Source organism: Numenius arquata, chromosome 3 (genome assembly GCF_964106895.1).
Source record: "Numenius arquata chromosome 3, bNumArq3.hap1.1, whole genome shotgun sequence".
In the NCBI taxonomy this organism is placed as follows: Eukaryota; Metazoa; Chordata; class Aves; order Charadriiformes; family Scolopacidae; genus Numenius; species Numenius arquata.
In genome coordinates, this window is record NC_133578.1 from 63268662 (window position 1) to 63293816 (window position 25155).

At 41.6% G+C, this 25155-nt stretch overlaps 1 protein-coding gene across 1 annotated transcript in view; it reads right to left on the reverse strand.

Moving 5' to 3' along the window:
- SAMD12 (sterile alpha motif domain containing 12) overlaps positions 1–25155 on the reverse strand; it is a 176865-nt gene that overhangs the window by 109627 nt on the left and 42083 nt on the right. The gene's annotated exons all lie outside the window — the stretch shown is intronic.

A 25155-nucleotide genomic window follows, 5' to 3' on the forward strand; every position in this document is an offset into this window, starting at 1 on the left:
GTAAAAGCATAAGTTGGTTTCTCAGAAATCAGAGATTCAGAGGTGAGACAAAATTACTCCCTCCCTTTGAATTCTATGTGTCCACCAGCACAAGTCAGAGCAGTTGGAAAGGATTTCCTCCGCTGTTTCTTACCTGTTCTAAACTATTAAATATTAGAACTATTAAATTAGTTCTCTCTCAACAGTGGAAACGAGGAAAAGCAATGGGAAGGAGATATTTGGTTGAGTTTTTAACGACTATGGCAATTTTAGTTAGATTATTTTCATTTCTAGGCACATGAAGGATTCTGCTGTTTTCAAACCCGTCTCAGCTCTTACTTATGCCATGAGAAAGGTGTTCCAAGATTTCCAAACACTGGAAATGAGGAGGAGAAAGAGAAGAGGTGCAAATGGCTGGGATACTGTGTTTGAGGAAAGCAATAACACATTTCTTCAAGGAATGCTGTTTCTGTGAAGTCCTGTAAGAGACAATGTGTGAAAAAGCCCAAAAAGTAGAAATCTCAAGTCCAGTTTTGGATTACTTCTGAAGGGCAACATGCTGCATATCACACAGCACACGTCAGAAGAGCTGTCAAGGATTTTTACACATATATTCTGCCTGATTCACAGGGACCATTCATTATAGTTACAGGGTATGTCTGCGTCAGCTCACTTTCATTTCTTGGGCACACCCTTAATACATTCTGCAGTCCTGACCTCTAAGCCAGTAGTGCTTCTGAAGCACTGTCAGGTCACATTAGAAAAAATGCTAACCAAGATTGTTCTCCCCCCACCTGCAGTACAATTAGACTGATGGCTCAGACTCCACAGGAACAGCTTCAATGAAAGGGCTGTAAGAGCATGTGAGAAAGAAAGGAAGACTGACAAAAATCTGATACTTCTAAAGATAGTTGCCAGGTTTTGGTCTTTACCTAAGATATCACTTCAGACTTGAGATAAACACCAGGTGATGAAAGTAAATCACCTTCCTACAAGTCTGCAGACTGAACACCTTCTGCAAAGTAACTTGCCCAGTATGGGAAAGCACCTGCTTGTTGCTAGCTAAGAGCCTCCTGCTGCTGCAGAGTGGCTGGGTAGTAGCAGAGCTGCTATGGGACTGCTGTGACAGAAGCATGCACAGATATTAAGAAAACTACTCTGCTGTCACAAAGGTGGTTGATACGAAGACAGTTACTAATGGTTTGTACTGTTAGGGTTCCTGAATGGTACAAAGCTGTTAATAAGAACCATTCTTTTTTGCCACTTCCCACTCTAAGTTTTGAGATTCTCCATAGATACTTTCATCAGGCTTCAAAGCACTGTACTGATCATTGTAAAAGGGTTACAGGGGAGAGGTGGTGGAAAAGGTTAGGAAGAACCACAATGCCAGGATTTTAGAAAGGTCCTGACTTACACTCACACCCATGCTGACAACAGGAACATTCACATCTACACACAGAGGAGCATCTCCTGAGATGAGTCCTGACTTGGCAGCACTTTGGAATTGCCAGCCATGCAATGCACTCCTCAAGCTTGCAAAACCTTCCACTAAGCACTTGCCTAGAAAAGAGTCAACTCAAGTCTGCCTTAAGAAGTCCCAAAATGATTGGGGGAAACGGCTTTTAGAGAGCTGAAGGATAGGTCAGCACCCAGCCAACCAGCCTCTTAACATGGAAGTGTTTCTTGCTACAACTGACTTTTGCTTTCAGAAAACACTTGATTGTATTGCAGGAGACCTGCACTTCAATATGGAGTATCAGATACTCTCAGTTACATGAAACAGCCTCTATGAAACGAAGTGATTTAAGAAAGGGAAAGACAGAGACTCTTCTTTCAAATCCAGGAGCAGTTTGTGGAAAATCCATGTTCTTAGATACGAAATTGTACTGTGTGATAAAGCAAAACATTCCCCCGTATACACTTACCTACTTGAGTGTGAACTCATGCAAAGTGTTATTTTAAACTAAGGTATTCATGCCTTCATTTGTATTTTATATCTTCAGTTTTGATAAGTTGCTTATTACAAAGTTATTTTAACATAGTCCTTGTTCCGAATTTGTTATAAGGTCTGCCTGGATGTTATGGCAATAGAGCATCAAAACTGAGAGAGAGGAGTATAAAGCCATCAAATGACAAATGCAATGAAATTTCAGGATATTATTTATTATTTTTAATAATAAAAACTCAATAGTATACCAAGATGAAAGTTGTTCACATTAAGTATTTTTATTGTAGAGTCATAAGGCTGTGCAAAGCTTGAACAGCATTTGCTTAAGGCAGCTAAATTGCTTCTCTACCAGCTAAGTTTCTCTCTATCTTCTCACACTGATACTAAAATGAAAATAAAACACAAGTTATCTCCAGTGCCTTTCTTAAAACTCCTTTAGTCAGGTGATATTATTAATTTTTATTCTTTATTTTTATTTTTGGATTGTGGTAAAAACCCACACAGAGACAAATAAGTATAATTTTCCTGAGCTTTCTTATCACCCTAAAAGAGGAATAAAGAATTTGCATCATCTTTAACTGCTACATTCAGTCCAGTAGCGGTGCAGCAGGAAGGCAGTAAGTACATTATTTCTCCTTCCATTAAGTTCTATTTCTACATGGCCTTAAATACTTACAGGAACTGGAAACATGATGGGGCGAGGTGGAGATCTGTGGTCCAGACTTCTCTTGTTCTAACTTGGACTCATTGAAGATTTTTCTATTACTCCACCTGGTTCAGTGGGTTACCAGCACATGGGTTTGGAAATGAGTCCTCTTCAAGGTCCCTTCCAACCTAAACCATCCTATGATTCATACCACCACAAGTTTTGCAAGCAACACAGAAGATTTTTAAGTTACAGCATCACAACTCTCACCGTATTGTGGAGAGGCAACAGTCAATACAGTATAGTTTGACCACAGCTATTTCGTTTTACAAAGACACTGGAGAGAGCCCTGTTGTCCCCTTACTTGGAACCTGCTCCAACTCCTGCTTTAATAGCTGTGTTAAGCTACTGCCTGACAGCTGGCAAAGATAAAGCTCCCCTCTCCAGGGGTCAATTACACTGAGCATTTCCAGTACATGACCACAATACAGTTGCCTGAGGCATGACTGGCGAGTAATCGGGACAAAGATATGTGATCTCCCCACAAACTAAAATTGCACAGGATGGTAACAGCCACACACCAATATTTAAAACTAGAGATGAAATCCTGCCTGGATGGCCCCGGAGCAGGAGAGAACACATCAATCGGCAAAGAGATACGGCTTTACTGGCTGAGTCATAAGGAACTAGTTAGAAAACTTCGTATGCTTGCAAGAGTACACAAGGGCATCCATGACCACTTTGCTGAGGGCAAATCCAACCCACTTCTAAGTTAACCCACTTCCAATGTGGTTTGACAACCAGATGACATGCAAAGTTTATGGACACAAGGCATGTTAGTGCAAAACAATTTGAAGCCGAGTCAAACTAATCTGTTGTCCATGTTGGGCCACTGCAGTTGCAATTAGTTCCAGTGCCTTTCAACAACCGCCTGCAGAGGACAATTACATGACTGGTCACTGTGGTTTACATAAAACAAAAAAAAGTTTAATATTCCAGCTATGATTCTGGTCCAAGGTCAAATTTGGCAACTTTACTTTCCTGCATTCAGAGAAAGCTATAAATTATTGAAAAACAGCAAGCTGCATATTTTTTTCAAAACTCACGTATCAGTCTAGAATTAGCAAGTTCTCAAATTCTTTGGGAAAGCTGTTTCTTCATTTTAATATGTTTTTGAGAGGTACTATCAAAAGATACTGCTTCCCACAGCCTCTCACTACCAATTATAATTGCAGGTTTGTACAAGGGAGTGCTTCAGGCTACGATTGTTTATACTATTTTTTTTCTGTGGGTAATTCATTGAGGTACAGAACGGATCCAGCACATCAGAGCTTTTGCCGTACAAAAGTGTTAACGGCACTGCAGTTTACAGCGGGGTTTTTTCTGCCAGATGGATGATCATATTGGTATAACGGTTCCCAGCAATTTTTGCAAGTCAGCAATAGACTACACAAGATTTAGTGGATGCTGTTTAGCTAGAGCTTGCTTACATAGAGAGTATGCAAATACTTGCTTACTACTGAAGGATTCACTTAGATGGGATATAAAAATCAAATTCTACTTTGCCTTAAATTTTCAAGACTACAATGACTAAGAAGAGATGAAGTTTCCATCTTTTCCTGTAAGTTGTATTGTGACATCTGGCGTTCCAGAACAAGTAATAAATGCTCAGATACTGTAATTGTTATTTTACTGACAACTAACTAGCTCTCTAATAAAGGGGAAAAACAAACAAACAAAGAGTCAGTCCTGAAGCACACCTGGTGAAAATAAACAGTCTGTCAGGGAAATGAAAGCCAGGCATCATTCATCAAATTCAACAAAATAAGAAGGCTCTGTGAGTTCTTCAGAAGTGGTGTCTCTGAAGGTCAGAACTGTATTGCAACACTAGGGATCTATAAGTAAATACTGTGGGTTTTTCAAAGCAGACTTCCACCAATATTGACAGAAATATCTGAAACTGGGGTTGTTCACGCTGGAGAAGAGATGGCTCTGGAGAGACCTTATTGCAGCCTTTCAGTACTTAAAGGGGGCCTGCAGGAAAGATGGGGACAAACTTTTTAGCAGGGCCTGTTGGTTTAGAATAAGGCACAATGGCTTTAAACTAAAAGAGGACAGATTTACATTAGATATAAGGAAGAAATTTTTTGCAATGAGGGTGGTGAAAGAAACACTGGCACAGGTTGCCCAGAGAGATGGTAGGTGCCCCATCCCTGGAAACATTCAACGTCAGGTTGGATGGGGCTCTGAGCAACCTCATCTAGTTGAAGATGTCCCTGCTTGTTGCAGGGGGGTTGGACTAGATGACCTTTAAAGGTTCCTTCCAACCCAAAATATTCTACAACTCAAACACCAGAAGTCTGGATCACGTATGAAAACTGAAACAGATTCCCATGGGCACATATTGTGGTCATTTAGGTTGCAATTTCTCAATGTAAAGGTATTTGTGCCAGCAAGTAACCCAGAGAATACATTTTTAAACTAAAATATTAACTAAGTATCAATAAAAACTACAAGCTCAAGAGGCCCACAGTTTTCTACTGTATCAACCTGGTGAGTTTTGTGTGTGGTTTGTGGGGTTTTTTTTAAACACCCTTAATACTCCCCTTCACATCTTAAAATGTTCATCTCTTCTAGTACAAAACCCAACACCATCACTGAGCACATGAAAAGTCAATATTAAAGCTGCACTGCTCAGATCTCAGAAATAGGAAATGTCAGCTTTCAGGTTGCATGAGCACTCTTATCTCTGCCTTTTACTCATACATATTACCACAGAGACTTCAGCTATGTGTTCATACAGCGGCTACTCAAACACAAGTTATCCTACCTTGTGGAAGACTACGAACAACAAGCTGCTGGCAGGCAGAAGGGTATTAGGAGGAAATATGCTTGTCCTGTACTCATACTCCTCTCTAAGCACTACTTTTGCACAAAGGGAGGATTCTAGGCTAGTTACATCTTCAGCCTGATGTAGCACACTCCTAACCACAGCTACTTCACTGCTTTAAAGACGCATATAGAATATATTTGAAAACCATGTATACTGAGGTTCCATGAGAAATCTGAGAATCCATGAAAATTATTACAATACATGGAAACTGCATATACAACATATTATTTGTAGGAAATGGAACTTACTGATAATTATTTTCTATATAAGGAATTACAGTGTACTTCTAGTTAGAAAAACTTATTTTAAAATAAAGCAATAAGAGAAGAAAACGAAAGCTTCCATAAAAGTAGACTCGTGATTCACAGAATAGCAGCAGCCCCTCTAAACATACATTCCGTTTCCACAGAGAAATGTGCAATGCAGCCAATAGAGAGACTCCCAACAATTAGGCATTGCACATACTCCTAACAAAAGAGATCAAATACATGTTTCGGTACACACATACAGCACAGGTGTTGATGACTATGATTATAGCCGCTTGACACCTTTCATAAACCATCAAGTGTTGCTGAACCACAACCACTGAAGCTGAAATTTTCCATGTCAGTTATTTTGCATCAGACTGATTTTTGGTAGGCTTAATTGCTGTTGCCAAAATTTCAATGGTTTTCAATACAAGGTCAGGGAAAATACTTGCAGTTCAGCTAAAAGAATTAAATAATTGTTGGGAGGAAGGAAAAAACCCCACAGTTTCTAGTCAGAAAGCACAACTTGAGACTAAGCCTTTGTGCCAACATGCTGTCTTGATGAAGATCAACCTAAATTTATTCATGTTAGAACCTTTAAAGCATTTCAGTCTGCAACCACTCAACAGGCCAACTCAAAAAGTCATTTCAAGAGACTGTGCATGCTCCAACGCCCAGCTAAGGGACAGAGTCATCGAAGCCAGGTAGTGCCTTTGTGGAGCCAGATACAGCAAGAGAAGAAAACTGTTCCTCTTGTACTTCTAAAGGTTTCCACTACTGGAAAAGAAGGCCGTTCAAACAAAGAATCAGAAATCTGAAAACAGAAGAAAAAATAAATTTGAAAAGACTTAAGACTAGGACAAGAAAATGATGGTCCCAGTTAAATATGACCAAAACAGAGTTAAAAAAAAAACTCTCAAGACTTCCTCTACTGTCAGCCAGTTGCTGTGAAATCCACTGGCAAAACAAAGCCTTCATTGTCCTCCAGTAACTGGTTCCTGCAGAAGATTAGAAACCATTGCATACACCTGTAATTGCTATAAGCAGTCAGGGACATCTCCTCTGAATTCAGCTCTGGTGACAAGCGATGTGGGAATTAATGCAGTTGAACACCATGAATTAAAGTTGCAGTTTGTGGGTTTATATGCATTGAAATACGCATTCCTCCATTGCAGTATCACAGACCATTCCCTCCTAAAGCTCTGCCTCGCTCATGGCCTGGAGAGAAGACTGCTCATGAATACCCCACGCAATCTTTCATCTAGCCTGAGAGCTGTGCTGAGGCAAAGCTTGTGTCATGCTGTAACAGCACAGATCTACAAATTATGAAAGCGATATTAAAGGTGAAGGAAATTAGACTCGGATGATCCAGTGTCAGTATTTCTCTTTGAACCATTCACACAGTAGTTTAAGATCTAGCCTTGTCAAAAGAGTCTTGTACAGTTCTATGGCCAATGTATTCTTTCCACCTGAGTAGGTAACTGTTTCTGCTTTTGTTAAAGAAAATTCATGCACCAAGATAAAATCTCAGAATCACAGAATCGCCTAGGTTGGAAGGGACCTTTAAGATCATCTAGTCCAACCTTAAAAAAACCAAACCAAAACAAAACAAAAACCCAAAAAAACCACCACCAACACTAAACCATATTCCCGAGCACCATGTCAACTCATCTTTTGAGTATCTGCAGGGATGGTGCCTCAACCACTTCCCTGGGCAGCCCATTCCAGTGCTTGATAACCCTTTCGGTGAAGAAATTCTTCCTAATATGCAACCTGAACCTCCCCCGGCGCAACTTGAGGCCACTTCCTCTTGTCCTATCGCCTGTGACTTGGGAGAAGAGACCGACCCCCGCCTCTCTACAACCTCCTTTCAGGTAGCTGTAGAGAGCAATAAGGTCTCCCCTCAGCCTCCTCTTCTCTAGACTGAACAACCCCAGCTCCCTCAGCCTCTCCTCATAAGACTTGTGCTCCAGACCCCTCACCAGCTTCATTGCCCTTCTCTGGACCCGCTCCAGCACCTCAATGTCTTTTTTGTGGTAAGGGGCCCAAAACCAGACACAGCACTCGAGGTGGGACCTCACCAGTGCCGAGTACAGGGGGACGATCACCTCTTGGGTCCTACTTACCACGCTGTTCCTGATACAGGCCAGGATGCTGTTGGCCTTCTTGGCCACTTGGGCACACTGCTGGCTCATGTTCAGCTGGCTGTCGACCAACACCCCCAGGTCCTTTTTTGGCAGGCAGCTCTCCAGCCACTCTGCTCCAAGCCTGTAGCGCTACATGGAGTTGTTGTGACCCAAGTGCAGGACCCGGCACTTGGCCTTATTGAAACTCATCCCGTTGGTCTCAGCACGTCGATCCAGCCTGTCCAGATCCCTCTGCAAGACCTTTCTACCCTCCAGCAGGTCAACACTCCCTCCCAACTTGGTGTCATCTGCAAATTTACTGAGGGTGCACTCGATCCCCTCATCCAGGTCATTGATAAAGATGTTAAAGAGAACCAGCCCCAGTACCGAGCCCTGTGGGACACCACTCGTGACTGGCCGCCAACTGGATTTAACTCCATTCACCACTACTCTCTGGGCCCGGCCCTCCAGCCGGTTTTTAACCCAGTGGAGAGTATTCTCATCTAAGCCATGGGCAGCCAGCTTCTCCAGGAGGATACTGTGGGACACTGTATCGAAGGCCTTGCTAAAGTCCAGGTAAACAACATCCACCGCTTTTCCTTCATCCACCAAGCAGGTCACTTTGTCATAGAAGGAAATCAGGTTTGTCAAGCAGGACCTGCCCCTCATGAACCCGTGCTGGCTGGAAGCCATCTCCTGGAAGCCTATAGTCCTTGAACTACTTTTCTGAATGGACACCAGAGAACAGCTGAACTTCTCAATCTGAATCCTTCAAGAGCTTTTGCAAAACCTCTAACCCTGAGATTAGGTAATCTATTTAAACCCAAAGAAGCCATAAGCACAGAAAAAAATGAAGCAATGGCATTTGCACAGGTAGAATATATTCTTGCTTAAAAATGGGACAAACACAGCCAGTGTTAACCCTCCTTTCCTTTAGATTGATTCGATGTCTGCACTTTGCAGCTCTAAGTCCCATCCCAGCAACACAGCATTAGATCAGGAAACCTTATGGCACTACTTTATGTAGCATATGCAGGCCAAAGATAGCACGGTTAAAATCCTTCAATTGATCTGATCCAGGCTACATCAGTTGATGGCCACACATTTCTGAACCAGAAAAAATACTTGAAGTATTATGCCTTCAGAATAATGGTCTTCAAATAGTTATTTTCATTATCATTTTTATGACAGTGCAAGAGCCACTTCTGATGTTGCAAATGTAAGGAAACGCATAGCATGACATAAGAATTAAATACCTGCCCTACAGTGCTTTTTACAGCAATTCCCAGGCAACAGCTCCAGAAGTCAGTCTCCTACCAGGCTGTAGGTTTTGGTACCTGTCCCAGCAAGAGAGCATCACATGCAGCTTCAGCAACAAACATTCATCTGATCTAGAAAGAATGTGCAAGTAGAAATGGAAACCAGATGGTATTAATAGGCTATGTGGGGAATCTTGTACAGAAATTATACCTAAGAAGAGAATTAAAGGAATGGCAGGTATGTAAGCATGTATCAGCATCCCGCTGGACTCATAAGAAACGTGTAATAGATTGTTTACAGACGTCATCTTTGCATACGTCACATTTGGTACCTTTGCAAAATTGAAGTCACAGGGGAATTCTAAAAGACAGAGGAGGACTTTAAATCTCAGAGTTAGCCTTTCTGTATTACATGGATCTAGCCTAAGATGCTGTCTGGTCAAACACAGAAAAATATAATAGATTCAAACCCTTGGAGAGTTGTCAGGAAAACACACATTACATGTATAAATTACTAAGTGGTTTTACCACGTAGTTTCCTAAGTACAAGTACATACCCCAAACGTGATGTTTCCAACAGGGGTACATCTAGTAGCATGCAGGCCTGCTCACATCCAGCTCAAAGTGGGAATACAAAGATAAGTTGCCCCCCAGACCTAGTCGGACATACTGATTGAACAAGTAGGAAAAGCCACTTGTAGAGCACAGGAAGAACAGCTGGGTAACTGGCAGATTATTTTATCTGTAGTTTTGCTAATTAGTTTCTCCCGCTATGTGGGGTGCTTACTTCAAGGCTCATTTGAAGCCTTCCCAGGGGCCCTTGTTTCTGAAAGCCTAAACTCACAAGAAGGAGAAAAACAAAACCGCAAATACAAATCAACCCCTACCCAAATTCACACAATGAGGTGGTAGATTCTAGAGATTGCAGATGTTTCTGCTAAAGGACCACTGTGACCAGGCAGCCCGGGTGCTGCATGTACCATGTATTTTTCCACCCACCTTTCTCACCCTTTAAAAACTTGACTTTGTCAGCGCCTACCCTTTTCCTAGTAAGCACTTCCACTGCTGAACGACCTGCAAAGCCAGGATTCATTTTCTGATTACTGAATCACTCAAGCTTCCAATTTCAGCTTTTGAACACATGCTGTTGTCCTGCTAAGTCCCTGTACCCAGTTATCAAGTCACCTATCAACCTCCCTTTCAGCAGCTTCATCTCCTGTAACATGACAACACAAGGCTCATCTTCCAGGCTTGGGAAAAGGCTGGGCTCCGCCTTTCATCTACTCTATTCTTAGAATTAAAACAGCACAATTGGACACAGTATCCTAGTAGGAGACTTAAGCGACCTGACCTGTGTATGTTACAACAGTCCCTGCTATTCACTACAGCTTTTATAGCCAGAGATTACGCTAGTCCCATTAGCTTTGCGTTTAGAGCACGTGTAACGTGGCTACCTACTGTAACTCCCAACTCATTTTCTTCTTTGCCAGCCTGCTTTCCAAAGGAGAAGAGGCCATAGCTGCTGGATGAAGGGATTTCTCATATATTGCACTATATTTGTCTATAATAAAACAAATTTCGTCAGAACCATTTAGCTAGATTATTTATACCACACTTGTACCATTAACCTGTCCTGCTGATTGTTTGCTACCCCATCAACCGCAACATTCAGGCAACCAACGCAGAAAGTCTGAACGATGCTGCACAACCAGCTAAACCAGGGGACACCAATAAAAGCCCCTTTCATTAGCGTCTCCCTACTGTGTACCGGCATCTGTCAATGAACCAGCCTGACTCCAGCACACAGCATACGGAATTAAAGGCACATGCTTAATTAAGATGTCATGTGATCCTAAGCTGGATGCTTTGGGGGCAAAAAATGAGACTGTATTTCACGTGGTAGCTGTTAACTACTAGAATTGTACCCTTGCCAATGAAAAATGGAAAAACAGAAAGAAAAGAAGTACCAAGTTAGTTTGACAGGCTGGGCATCAAGATGACTGGTATTAACTATACAATGCAATTCTTTGTTGACAGAAACCCAAATTAACTGTTCCATTATTTTGGCAGAATTGGCAAGAGGCTAACAGGTCTGTAGCTCCTTGCATTGAATGTAATGAAAAGAAAAAAAAACCTCAGACCATCATTTTTTAACAGAAAGAAGCTTTCTCCATGAGACTGACTTGGAATGAGTCAGACTGATATGGGTCTGAATATGGCTTAATGTGACAGAAAAAAAACTGTACACGTCTGTGAATGGCAAATTCAGAAGTAGATTAGTTTAGGATAAAGGTTACAGGTGACATCCATCACAATCAAGCTGTCTTTTGTTTGTTTTTGATAAGCCAATATATGACAAGCTTTATCTACATGTGTATAACATCCATAAACCAATGGACACAAGCATTTTAGCACCGCAATTTAACTAGCGCTTGACAGCGGATTGGATTGCAGTACTTCATAGATTTGATATGCTCATAACAGATTGTCACATTCCTGGCACTTCTCCAGACACTGTTTATACTTAACAACAGCAACAAAAAATTAGAACACGTAACAAACGTTTCCTTATAGGCCATTTGGGATTATTCCACATTTGGCACTGTTTTTTGAATAACCTTATTAATCCATCTTCAAGTTCTGAGCTGTTATATTTAGATCAAGAATATGTACTGCAAGATAAAATCTACACAACCTATACATAACAAACATTAAAAAGTGTACATTCAAAATGACAGCCAAGGAAAACTTTGACTAAAGAGAACTTCTGTGCTGATATTCAAAACCCAAGTGGACATGGTTCTGGACAATCTGTTCTAGCTGACCCTGCCTGAGCAGAGGGGTTGGACTAGATGATATCAAAAGGACCCTTCCAACCTAAATAACTCCAAGATTTGGTGATTTTGACATGCAAACCGGTAAGTAAGCTCAATTGTGCAATTCACTGCACCTAACAGAACATGCAGAGAAAGTGACTGGGATTTATACACATAAACTCGTTTGGGGGATCAAACAGTCCTGTAAAAGACCTCCCTCTAATCGCAGCACAATGTCACCAGGCCCTGTGCAACACAGGTGCCCTGTCAGTACAGTTGACAGGACTGGGATTACATTGACGGCTTGTCTCAAATACATGGCACGCTGACAAAAGAGACACATTTCCTCAAGGGTATCATTGTTCGGCATTTCACAAAACAGAACAAAACCTCAAATTCCCCTTGGGGGAGCATTTGGGTTTTTTAGTCAGTGATTAAGAAGCAACAATTTTGTCTGTGGAACTTGGAGGCTTCTCTTACCAGCTTGGTGGGCAGGAATTCCTCCGTGCTTCAAGCGGAGCTGCTGGGGACCAGGGTGAGGTCTGCACAGCGTGACAGGCTGCAGGCTCTTGAGGTTCTGAAGACTTTTGTGGGATAGCTCATGTTCTGACATGATTTTGGGGGTTCGTTTGGGGTTTTTTATTTGCGTTTGTTTGGGTTTTTTTCATCTTTTAACCCTGCTTCTGCTGTAAATATGCAGCAATGTAGTCCTGAACAACTAAAACCCACCGTGGACTGTAATAGCAGCCACTGAAGTTCAACAAGAACAGAGCACCTGATTTTCAGCAGCAGCACAGCTCTCAGATGTATGCGTTCACATATTGGATTATGTTGGATAGCAGCTGTAGTTAATAATAAGCCATTAGAACAGGAGTCCCCCAAGTTTCATCTGAGGTTAACCACTTAATGCTGATTGCTGTATAACAGAGTTCGCCTCTGATAAGTACTTTGGGGCTCAGTGAGGTTAATGAAACCTCAAGGGAGGGAAAATTGTATTTTGTTGGGTTTTTTTTTTGAGGAGTCATGGCTTTAGTGCACCTTGTTAAGAAGGTTCATGGATTAATCTGCATGTTCATGTTTCAGACCAAAGTGGCTTATTAAGATCTTACTATTTCGTGTGTCTAGGCTCACATTTTCAAGTACAGAGTTTCTGTTCACAGATAACAAAATCAATTAAAAGATGCAAGTTTCTCACAGTGGATTCATCTTTTTTGAGTAGCAAGCAATTCTCTGGCTGCACAGAGAAGGACAGAAAGCCTTCTCCTGCATCAGTAAAGTGTTGATCACCACTAAGATCTGAGGAATCAGATAAACCCCTCACAGGGTGTGGGGATGTTTGTTGGGTGAAGGGCTGAAAATCAATTCCTGAATGCAGTGAGGGAGATTGGACAGAACCCAGCTTTTTTGTTTGGTTGGTCGGGTTTTTTGTTCCAAGAGCTCCGTCCACTGAATTCAGAGGAAAATGCTGGAGCTGGCTCCTTAAACCTTTGCTAAAAAAGCCAGGTATTTGTGACCTCCCTCCACTGTGAATTCTACAATAACAAGGATAAAGCTCAGTGTCAAGTGCGCTGTACCGGACCCTGTCAGACTTTTCAACCTGTTCAATTAACTATATGAAATCAAACAATAGTTTTCACTGGAGCACTGGGAGGCACTGCTTTTTCGCTGAATGCTATTCCCTTGGAAAATCTTGACTTTCAGAGGCCAGCTGTTTTAGCACTTGAGCGGTTCAAAAAAATAGCAGCTTTGGATTTTATTTCTATTATAATACGGGGGAGGTAGGGAAGAAAGGAGGGCTATTTCCTCCAGTCTCTTTGCACTCTGTAAAAGGCTCAGCTGGTATTTCCAAAACCAGAATAATTTTCAAAGAGGGACATAAAAAATTAGGAAATGACAAGCTAATTAGAAGAGCCTGAAAGCCAAGGGTAAGGACTGGCTTGTCCCGCTAAGCGACCGAGCGCAGTCGTCACTGATTACCCCAAATTACACAAACCGCTGATATTGTGCCGGGATAAAGCCTCCCGCAGTAAGGTAGAGGGGCTGCCACAGTCACGGCTGGGACCGGCGAGCGGGCTCCCGGGCGCGTTAGCCTGTGTGCCGGCTCCCCCCCGAGGGGACGCGCGGTACTGCGCCCCGAAACCCGCTTCGCCCGCGCCAAAGAGGTAAAAACCACACTTTCCCAAGCGCATTCCCAACTCTTTCTAAGCACCAACCCGGCGACACCTGGGAAGTGCCGGTGGACTGCAGGTGGCTGTTGGCCTTGGCTCAGCAACAGCAGAGAACCGGGGGTGCGGGCATCGTAACTCAGGGCGAGCCCACCTCCTGCGAGTCCGGCCAAAGGGTCCAGGGTCTCACCAGAAAGCAGTGGAGAACACCGGGCATTGGCAGAGGCAACATTTAGGATATGAGTTAACCCATTTGTCAGAGATTTGGTGCAGGAGTGGATCTGTCACCTACATATATACTAAAAAAATGGGAGACCATGAAGAAGCTGGAATCACAGCAAAATTGACAAAGGGTGTCTGGCTTGGGAAGAATCGCCGGGGATTAGACAACAGCGAGAGATGTAGGTGAGAGAAGGAACACAATGAATTGCAGACCGCTCAGATGAGAGGTATTAAATATGCTCTCACTTGTTTGTGTCACAAAACAGTAGTCAAACTCTGGGCCATGGCTTCCTCCAGGTTCAGATTTCAGGCCAGCTTCCTTCTGCATTTCATCATTAGGTTAGCTGTGTTATTAGACTGGGGAACACTGCCAAATAATTATAAGATTACACTAAGACTAAATCCCCATATCATGAATAGCACATGCTGGCAAGCAACAAGCTGAAATAAAAAGAATCAGCTCTAACTCCTCACTGATATCACAAACACACACCCACTAAGCAGCAAATTAATTCACTTCTTCAAAGTGAAGAATTATAAGGTCCTCTAACAACTCCTCCACTTAATCACTGAAGTTTTCCCCCATCTAAGTTTTCCTTACCTACAACTAAGCCATAAAATTGACTTCATGTCTGCCCAGCAAAGACAACAAATACTCCTTCCCAGACATACAGTAATCTGCACAAGTAATCTGAAAGGAAACCCTCCAATACCTCCCATTTTTGTCCTGGTTCTCACCAGAAGAATGGGAACCAGAACTTCTGAAGCACTGCAGGACAGCCTGATTTGGTGGGAAATCACAGCCCAGCAGTACTAACCAGCAGTTTAACCGAGCTGAAAAAAATAAGTTCCAGACTCAACACATTCTATAGAAGTTTTAAAAAAGCAACACAGAATTACAGCTTAACGAGACTTTGGTCAGGGCACAATACTTGGAATCAGCACAATTCATAGGAAGGCCTAAATATTCAATGGCCAATTCTAAACTAAAGACTTCGTCCTTTGAGTGGAAAGACTCCAGGCTGTTATGCACCACATTGAAGTAGTTAATCAGTATTAATCGAGTGGGGAAATAAAAAAAAGGAAACAAAGAAGTGCCATCAGGGTTAACAATGCAACATCCTATGGCTTCAAGCTGTTCCTTGGAGATCTACAAGTAACTACAGTGCTTCACCCTGCCTAGCTTCTAGATAATGGGATCACACAGCCTAGTGATCGATCAAGGAACATGGTAAAGTAATAATGTAATCACGAGCAGTTGGTGATGGTTCCAACAACCCGTAGAAAATTCATAATAAAATGAGAGTGTAGAGCTTCAATATTTGGCAAAGCATTAGAACTATTAATAAAGTAATCAATACCCTTGTAAAGGAGCTAAAGAAAAAAATAGTTGATAAAAAGCATGTTTCATCAAGAAGATGTGAAGGTTTGCAAAAAAAAAAGAAGGTGGACAAAGGAAACAGGGTCAACATAAAAGGGGTGTTTTCATAACATCTTTTCTTAGCTATATTAAATCCACTAAATTCATCTGTTTGGAGGCATCCCTTGCCCCTCTGGTGATTACTTGCAATTTACTGCCTTACTCTTGGTCTTATGAATCCCACTTAAGCTGGATGCCTGAGTCACCCAAGATAGATAGGGTAAGCACCCAAAGGCTAAATCAGTAGCTCCTAAGCTTTTTGGCTCTGTCAGTGGATCACAATCGCTGTTCAGGAGTTCTTGCAGACACACTACACAGCCTTATCAGCAAACTAGGAAATATCACAAAGCTTTACAATATGGTTTGAGAATTCCTGAAATAGGCTCTGCTAAGATATTTGATAGTTTTCCATATCTTACCCTAATTCACATTTTTAGCTCCCCTCTGAGTAAAAAAACAGAAATTGATTTTGAAACTGGCTGCCCTGGTGAGAGGTTCTGGGGGTGAGTTTATCACATCACACGATACTGATGTGAATCAGTGTTTTGTAGAGAATACAGTGGATCAGGTTTACAAAGACTGTACAACAAGGATCTTTTCAAGGAGAAGAAGGGTAAAAGATGAGATGATCTTTAGTTAGTAAAAGTTGACTAAAATAAATAGAACAAGATTAAATTAAAAATGCAAAACCCCCTTGTGTTAGAGGGAAGGAATAATCCAATTATCATTGCATGTAATTATGAAACATTAATTCCCCAACATCTGACAGCACTTGAGGAGTAAGTACTGAGGAACAAGTAAACACTACTTCAAATGGAGAGCAATATACCTTTTTCTCCTGTCACCTAAATACTTACACAGTACAGAACTTATCTAAGCCGAGTTGACAGGGAATTTCAAATCTGAAGCTGAAAGACAGGAATTATACTTTTCAGTTCAAAGATGATTTGGAATCTGTGTTATACATCAGGTAGGAGTAAAAGCTACAGCAAATCTGGCTACCATGGCTTTTACTGAATTCTTATACAGCCACAGAGTAAGGAAAAAGGCAGCTAGAGTACAATTCACTTCTGAGTATGCTGTAGAGCAATCGTTTATTGAAACCATGAGAGATCTTCCCAGGTAGTTACAAGCAGAGAGAGCGTACCAAGGAAAAGCAACCAGACCCAAGAAATATCCAATAAGACAGGAAACAGTGTAAAACATTCATCAGCTACTCGCACAGCAGATCTCACAGCTGATAACGGAGCAGGAGCGTGGAAACTGTTCATTCTGAATTTAGTAAATATAGAAGCAATAACATTAATATGTCATTGGCAAGCAAGGGCAAAAATACCTCAATCTCCCTTCGGCAAGTTCCCTTTCCTATTAAACAAAACAGATGATAGCATCACTTCCTCCACACGGGATTTTATGTAACAAATAATGACATTAGACACTCCCCACAGGTTTGCACACGGAAGAGAAGTTAGCTCCACTTCAGGACGAATTGACTCAATTCCTTCTTATGCATATAGGGCCTAGTTCTCCTCTGCACAAGCAGCAAGCTGTTTTAGCAATGAAGGCTTTGCCATGGCAGCTAGTTAGAAAGCATTTTCCTGTTCCCGATTTAAAAAAAAAAAAAAAAACTCATAAAGAAAATTACTTTCTGCCATAATAATCCACGGATTATTTTTCACAGAAAAGCCAATTTATTAGAAAATAATCAACTACGTTAATACTTAAGTTATAACTTCCATGAGGATTTGGGCCAAAATCAATGGCATGAGTTTCAACAAGGGCAAGTGCCAGGTTCTGCACTTGGGCCACAACAACCCCGTACATTGCTACAGGCTTGGGGAAGTGTGGTTGGAAAGCTGCCTGGAAGAAAGAGACCTGGGGGTTCTAATTGACAAGTGGCTGAATATGAGCCGGCAGTGTGCCCAGGTGGCCAAGAAAGCCAACAGCATCCTGGCTTGTATTAGAAATAGCGTGACCAGCAGAAGTAGGGAGGTGATTGTGCCCCTGTACTCAGCACTGGTGAGGCCACACCTCGAGTATTATGTCCAGTTTTGGGCACCTCAATACAAGAGAGATATCGAGGTGCTGGAGCGAGTGCAGAGGAGGGCAAAGAAGCTGGTGAAGGGCCTGGAAGACAAATCATATGAAGAGCGGTTGAAGGAGCTGGGACTGTTTAGTATGAGGAAGAGGAGGCTGAGGGGAGACCTCATCACTCTCTACAACTACTTGAAAGGAAACTGTAGAGAGGTTGGTGCTGGTCTCTTCGCACAGGTAATTAATGACAGAACAAGAGGGAATGGCTTCAAGCTCCAACAGGGTAGGTTTAGACTGAACATTAGGAAAGAATTTTTCACAGAAAGAGTGGTCGGGCATTGGAACAGGCTGCCCAGGGAGGTGGTTGAGTCACCATCCCTGGATGTGTTTAAGAGACGTTTAGATGTGGTGTTGGGGGATATGATATAGGGAAGAACTTTGTAGTGTAGGGTAGATGGTTGGACTCGATGATCCCAAGGGTCTCTTCCAACCTGGATGATTCTATGAGGTGTTCAAGTGCCTTATTGTCCCCTTCTCAACTTCAGATGGGCCCTCCTAGTCACACCAGAGCTCTTATGAGCCATTTAGTTCTGCCTCCTGTTCTGGGAGTTCATTATATATTGCATGAGCTATAATCTGACTGAAAAGAAAAAAGCCCAGGAACCACTGCTGAGACATGAGAGAAGATTACTTTCGTGTAAAATTTGCTTTATCGGCAAGAGGTTCAATAATGAAAAAAAGATTTCCACTTTCCAACTATTTGGCTCATCCAACCTCTTTCAATTCTATGCTATATAAACACTGGGTTATATTAATATATTTCTGATATTATTTTCCATGCAAAAAGAACAGTTGCCACATATTATGCAAACAGGAGCCTTATCCCAACGCCCATCACTCTTTGACATGTTCCACATGTTAAAACTTTGAGAGCAGCCAAGTATGAAACAGGGAAAACTCTTTAGTCCGTCACATTTTCCAACACAAGCATCACAGCTCAACAAAGAATGCTGCAAATAAGTCTGACCTTATCCAGGCAGAAGACTAAAAGCTCTCTCCAGGGTGAAGCAGTGATTGTCTTTTATTTTTTAAACCACAGATGGATGTAGTCAGGATTGATCTGACAGCCCACCAACCAACATTGCTGTTAAGACCTCACAGAAAGAGCAAGGAAAAGTGGCATAAATAAGGACCGTGGGCGAGGCTGGCTTAAGCTTTGCACCATGGAGAAGGAAAGGGCTTCACAGAGATGGCTGGAGATGGAAATTGCTTCTACAACACCGCTACCAGACAAACACTGCTTGGGAGGAGAAACCTATTGTGGTGAAGAGCACATGCAAAACAAGGAAGATAACTAATATTTTACCAGAAATACCATCCATTTGGAAAAATGAAAGGTTCTTTTTGCTTCTACTAAAAACTCTTCTCTTCTGTGAATAAACTAGGTGCTTTCTGAGATACATGACAGTGCTGCAGAATGATCAAAACTTGCTACGGGTTTGGGACCAAACAGAGAAAAAAGCGGTAAGCAAAACTTTAATAACGCTTTAAAGGAGGCTAAAGTACTTCCTACAACACCTTGCCCTGACCCAGGAACTTCTTCACTTGGTACCAGTCCTACACATGAGCATAAAAACAACCCTCTACCAATAACAACCTAGAGTGCAGGTTTATAAGGGACAATAAAACAATGTCCAATAAAATAAGCCAGGAAAAGGTGCTGGGTTTTGTACTCTTCTGCACTGTAACTACAGTAGCATTTGTGAGAAGACCCTGGAGGGCCAGGAGTCAGGTAATACAGACAGGGACCCATTGGGGTGAACACCTATTGAGACGACCTTACAGAAGACCTCATTTTCCTTCTTGCGTCAGGCCTCACAATAGGTGTGCTGTGTCGCTGGCACGAGAGATATTTTGGGTCAATGTGATACTCATCCATAACAGAAGGATGAAGGACAACAAAGTTGGAATCACTTGCCAAGGGAGGGATCAGGAAGCCAGCAGAAGTTGTTCCAAATGAAACGGACCTGTTAACAGGAAGGCCCAGCTGGCTCAAACAACATCTTTTATACACATATCACAACATATTTAACAACACTGGTATCTTTATCTCTGTTGTACAGATGCCAAAACGTATATGGGGAGGACGAACACAATCAGGAGGTCTCAACACAGTGAATAAAGCCACCTGATTTTGGTCACTCTTCCTGCCTCAGAGGTAGGAATGAAGCCCAGGCCTCCTGTGCTCCACTGCACAACTTTCATCCCCAAGCCTCTGCATTGGCTGCAGCACAAAACTCAGCCGAGTTCCATGAAACAAAGGGCATAATTAAACTATGTATGTTCTGGAAATCGGAAAGCTATCTGGCAACACTTTGATAAGAAAAAGAAGCCCTTTCTCTGTATGGAGAGAGTAACTTAGACCCTGAGGATTCAGTGTGCTTCCTATGAATACCAGAATAACCTGAAACGAAGCCAAGATTTCTCCAGATTCCAGGGCAGTATCGTAAACCATCCTTTTTAACCATCCAAGGCAGTATCCTTTCACCAACATGCTAAATAACTTGAGCATTTCAGCTGATGTGACAAGCCCCTAACATTTGCAAAGATATTATTGAAGTGAAAAAAAATCAATTCAGATTTTAAAGGCAAGAATTTATATGACTTTCATATATGTCAATATAGCTGATTTAATGCAAGCATCTTTAGAGGTGATAGAATTAGCCAGATTTTAAGGCTATTTGCAGCAGGTTTTCAGTAGCAGTTCATATTCCACTTTCCGAGGTCCCGTTTGGTATTTAGTGAATATTCATAAGTTCTGGTCCCTTCTAAAACTAAAAAGAGGTTTTCTTGAGTCCTGTTCCTTTCCTCCTTAAAAGTTTAATTTAAAAAGGCTTGAGTCCTTTCAAGTACCTCCTATCAAATTCCTTCACTTGGACCAAGGTACCTCTTGGGTATTACTTTGACAGAATGAGGTTTGTTTAATGATCATAGCATTAAAACCTCATGCTCTGAAGACATGCATTAGCACGCTGGGGAACACTGCGTAAAAACAAGAGGTGAAGCAGGGTTTCTTTCCTTCCTTCCTTTCTTTCAACAAATCACACATCAATAAGCAGTTACTTAGACATCTTCTTTATTACTTTGTCAATGGACCATTTTCCCCTAAATGGTTATTCCTTAGTCGTTCTACACCCAGTCTTGCTCCTGTTAATGCTGAGACATTGCAAGAATCTTCATTTGTTTAAATGGTACAGGGTAAGAACATGGAAGAACAGCTCATCTCGCAATAACTCCCTAGTCACTTAAAAGCATTGCTGCCTGGCAAATTCAAAGCCACAAATGCACACTGAAAGCAAGGTCCATTTCTCAGGTTTGCCCCCTGGATTATACTGGTATAAAATGAGTATAAAAAATGGCCAGTCAGAGCAACTTTTTATGTCTCCTGACACTGGTGTAAATGCCAAGACCAGGTGTAGAGTCTCCGGTGACATGGCTACCTACCATTACATTGCTTTCTTGGTTGTACAGACCACTGTCATCTTTGTTGCCCTTTTTTATTGTCTTATTTTTCCTACTCATGCTAATTCCTATCAGGTGCCTTTAGATGTCACTCGGTATTAGTCCTTCAAATTCTTTTGGCTCTGGCTCTGGGTCCAACACCATGAAAACAACCTCTGACCTGTCGCCAAATAAGTCAACTTAACCAAATGCCCCACTCCCTGAACCCAATGATTTTGTGTATAAAAAAATTCTTCCAATTTCTTATTAGATCTTTCCATATTTAATTCTCGCTTACTGGCTGCAAAATGCATTTCACTGGTTCTGAGTTACTCAGTAAGTACTCAGCAAATCATAGGACCACAAAAACATTCAGGTTGGAAGGGACCTCAGCAGATTTCTAGCCCAACCTCCTGCTCAAAGCCGGGTCAGCTACAAGATCAGATCAGGTTTCTCAAGGTTCTGTCTAGCTGGGGCTTGAAACCTTCCCGAGACAGAGACTGCGCAATCTCTCTAAGCAACCTGTTCCAATGCCCAACTGTCCTCATGAGGAAAAGTTTCTCCTTATGTTCAGCCTTAGTCTCTTGTTTCAAGTCAAGTCTGATGCCTCTCATGCATCACTGTAAAGGGTTTTGCCTCCATCTTTTTGATAACATCCTTCTGCACACTGGGGGGCTGCTGCTAGTCCCCCCATCCCACCCTGCCAAGCTGCCTCTTCCCTGGGCTGAACAAGCCCAGCTCCCTCAACCTCTTGCTCACAGAGAAAGTGCTCCAGCCCTGAGCATCTTAGTGGCCCTCATCTGTACTTGCATTGGGAGTGCAAGTTCCAGCACTGGAGAGCCAAGAGCTCAAGTCTAAGAAGTGCAGAGTAAAGGGGAATAATGACTATTCTTGATCAGCTTGCTGTTTTCCTGTTAATACTGCCCACGATTCTGTTAGCATTCTTTACTGCTAAGGCACAATACTGGTTCATTTCATCTTCCTGACTATCAAGACCACAGGTCCTCTTCAGCAAAGCTGTTCCCAGCCAGCCAGCCCCAGGCAGAATAGGGTGCAAGGGGCTTGGCCTTCCCAGCTGCGGAACTTTGCTTTTGTCCCTGTTGAATTTCATAAGGTTCCTGTTGACACATTCCTCCAGCCTACATCTGGTCCCTATGCCTAGGTCCCCATGAATGGCAGCCTTGAGTCCATCAGCTGTTACCCCCAATTTGGTGTCATCTGCAGACCTGCTGAGAGTACACTCTGTCCCATGACATCCTCAAGATCACTGTTCATAGGAAGATCATTTTTCTTACTAGGTAAATCACCTGATTAAGCTTTTTTCTCTTATACATCTTCAGCTGCTCTTTGTCAGTAGTAGTAAAAAGGTATAAAATCTCCGCAAAGAGAAGGACATTTTGGGTTGTGGTTTTGCCCCCAACTCGATAAACTGTAATCAGCAACTAACAGTTCCACGTAAAATGTCGCACTTTTCAACACCTATGGTTAACAACTGCTAGATGTGTTTGCCCAAGACTATTTTCCTGGCTTACGACCATGCCTTAGATTTTATCTTCAAATAAAGTTTGAATATCCTTTTCATGTCAGTTTCTTCAAGTTCTTTTCCATCATATTTTTTCCGTATCAAAGCAGCCTGTAACGTCACGTTAATTCCTGAGAAATTTTCAACAATCACATCATTTTTCCATAGCCATATCTGGAAACAGTTACAATACCTTGGCTTAATCGTCACATAAGTTTCCATACCTCTTTCATGCTCTTTTTTTGAGCCACAAATCCACTGTTCTATCCCCATATTAGATTTCAAATAATCAGAGTCACAGGGACCAACAGCACTGGAAATATCCTCCCAAATTATTGATTTCACTCATAATATTATCACAATATACTTTTATAAAATCCATACAAACATTGATCGTGTTTCTTCTTTTCTTTGGTAGTTACTGAATTGAAGTTATTTTCTTTCCTGCAGACTTACTTTCTAACACTCGTACTAATATTTTCCTTATACCTCTTTTGTGTGAAGTAAGAAAGATTGATCTTGATTCTTCTTTTCACAGAGGTCTATAAAGTTCAAAGTTTTGCACATCTGCAATGAAACTATAAGGTTTTTATCTATGTTTATGTTAAAATGAAAATAACTTTTTCTTCCTTTCAACTTCATCTCAGTGTCTTAATTCTAAAAAGAGACAACATGAAAGTAAAACAGTATTAGACAAAATTAAAAAAAGGTTTCATTTTTTTCTGGTAGCCTTCTGGATGCAGTCAGCTCTGTACACATGGGTGGAGACACAGACTACATTCCTATGGACTGCACTCAACAGATGATGACTTAGAGGAAATGGGCACAATGGTTATGTACTAACACTCAACACTTACCAAACCAATACAAACCACCTCTCACATATAAGTGTGTATGTGTATTCATGGCTACATATTAAACAAATACTGGCATTTTAGTTTGCCACGTTTGCAATCATTCATGTATTATCAGAAAGGAAAGAAAAGCGACAGGAATCAATGGTAAATTTGAAACACCACAAGTACACGTATACAAACAGATACAGATTGAAACATGCACTAGTTAACAATGCATTACTGTTAAGACTGAGTGAAAGAAGACTACGTGAAACTCAAATCTCTGCTTGATATTAAATATCTGAATGCCAACTCCCAGTTTTGTATAACATCACTTCAGAGAACAAATTAGTGTTCCACATTAAACTTTTTACAGATTAATTAATACCTGGGATATGAGTAAAAATGCTATTTAACTCCCAAGTTACATCTGTATTTATATTAATCCAGTTACTCTGCTAAACTGATGTCACTTCAATGTGGTTAGCTAAAACAGAATGAATCATAGAACCATAGAATGCTTAGAGTTGGAAGGGACCATAAAATCAAGTTCCAACCCCCCTGCCATGGGCAGGGACACCTCCCACTAAACCAGGTTGCTAAAGCCCCATCCAGCCTGGTCTTGAACACTGCCAGGGATGGGGCATCCACGACTTCCCTGGACAACCTGTTCCAGTGTCTCACCACCCTCATAGTAAAGAATTTCTTCCTATTATCTAATCTAAATCTCCCCTCTTTCAGTTTAAAACCCCTTGTCCTATTGCAACAGGCCCTGCTAAAAAGTTTGTCCCCATCCTTCCTGTAGGCCCCCTTTAGGTACTGGAAGGCTGCTATAAGGTCTCCCTGGAGCCTTCTCTTCCCCAGCCCCAACTCTCAGCCTGTCTTACCACTACGGCAAACTGAATAAGAGTTAAGCAGATCAACAAAATCAGTATCAACTTCTTAAGTAAACAGGAAAATAAAATACAATGAGGCTTTTTAATATATTCTTCTAAGACAAGACACCAAGTGTTGAAGATTTGGAAGTCCTGTGGGTATTTGGGTGACAAGCCATGATAGAACAAACAAATGTTTTTCAGACTAGACAAGGAAAGTGGGAAACCACCTATCCAGTAAAGAGAAGACTGCAAGAAAGAACAATTGTACTCGAGCTATGCTTGGGGCAGAAATTAATTTCATTAGCTGAAATAATAGTTTAGACTGATACTAGGAAATTACCAACTTTAAGGGCCATAAAATACCTGAATGGAGAGATGTAAAAATCTCCTCCATCGCAAATTTTCCGGAACAAAATTAGACAAACATCTGTTAGAAATGAACTTGCTGTATTGATCCTGATTAAGCCCTAGGGAGGGGCTCGGTTGGGCTTGCTTCCCACCCTACATGTTAAGGACTCAAAGTTTAATTAAAAAAAAAAAAGGCGAAAAGAATATGAACACATGGTGAAACACCTCAATGAAAAAAACCTCATTTACATTTTTACTCATAGGATATTTCTCAATGTTTGGGGTACTTTTTTTATTTATTTGGAATGAACAAA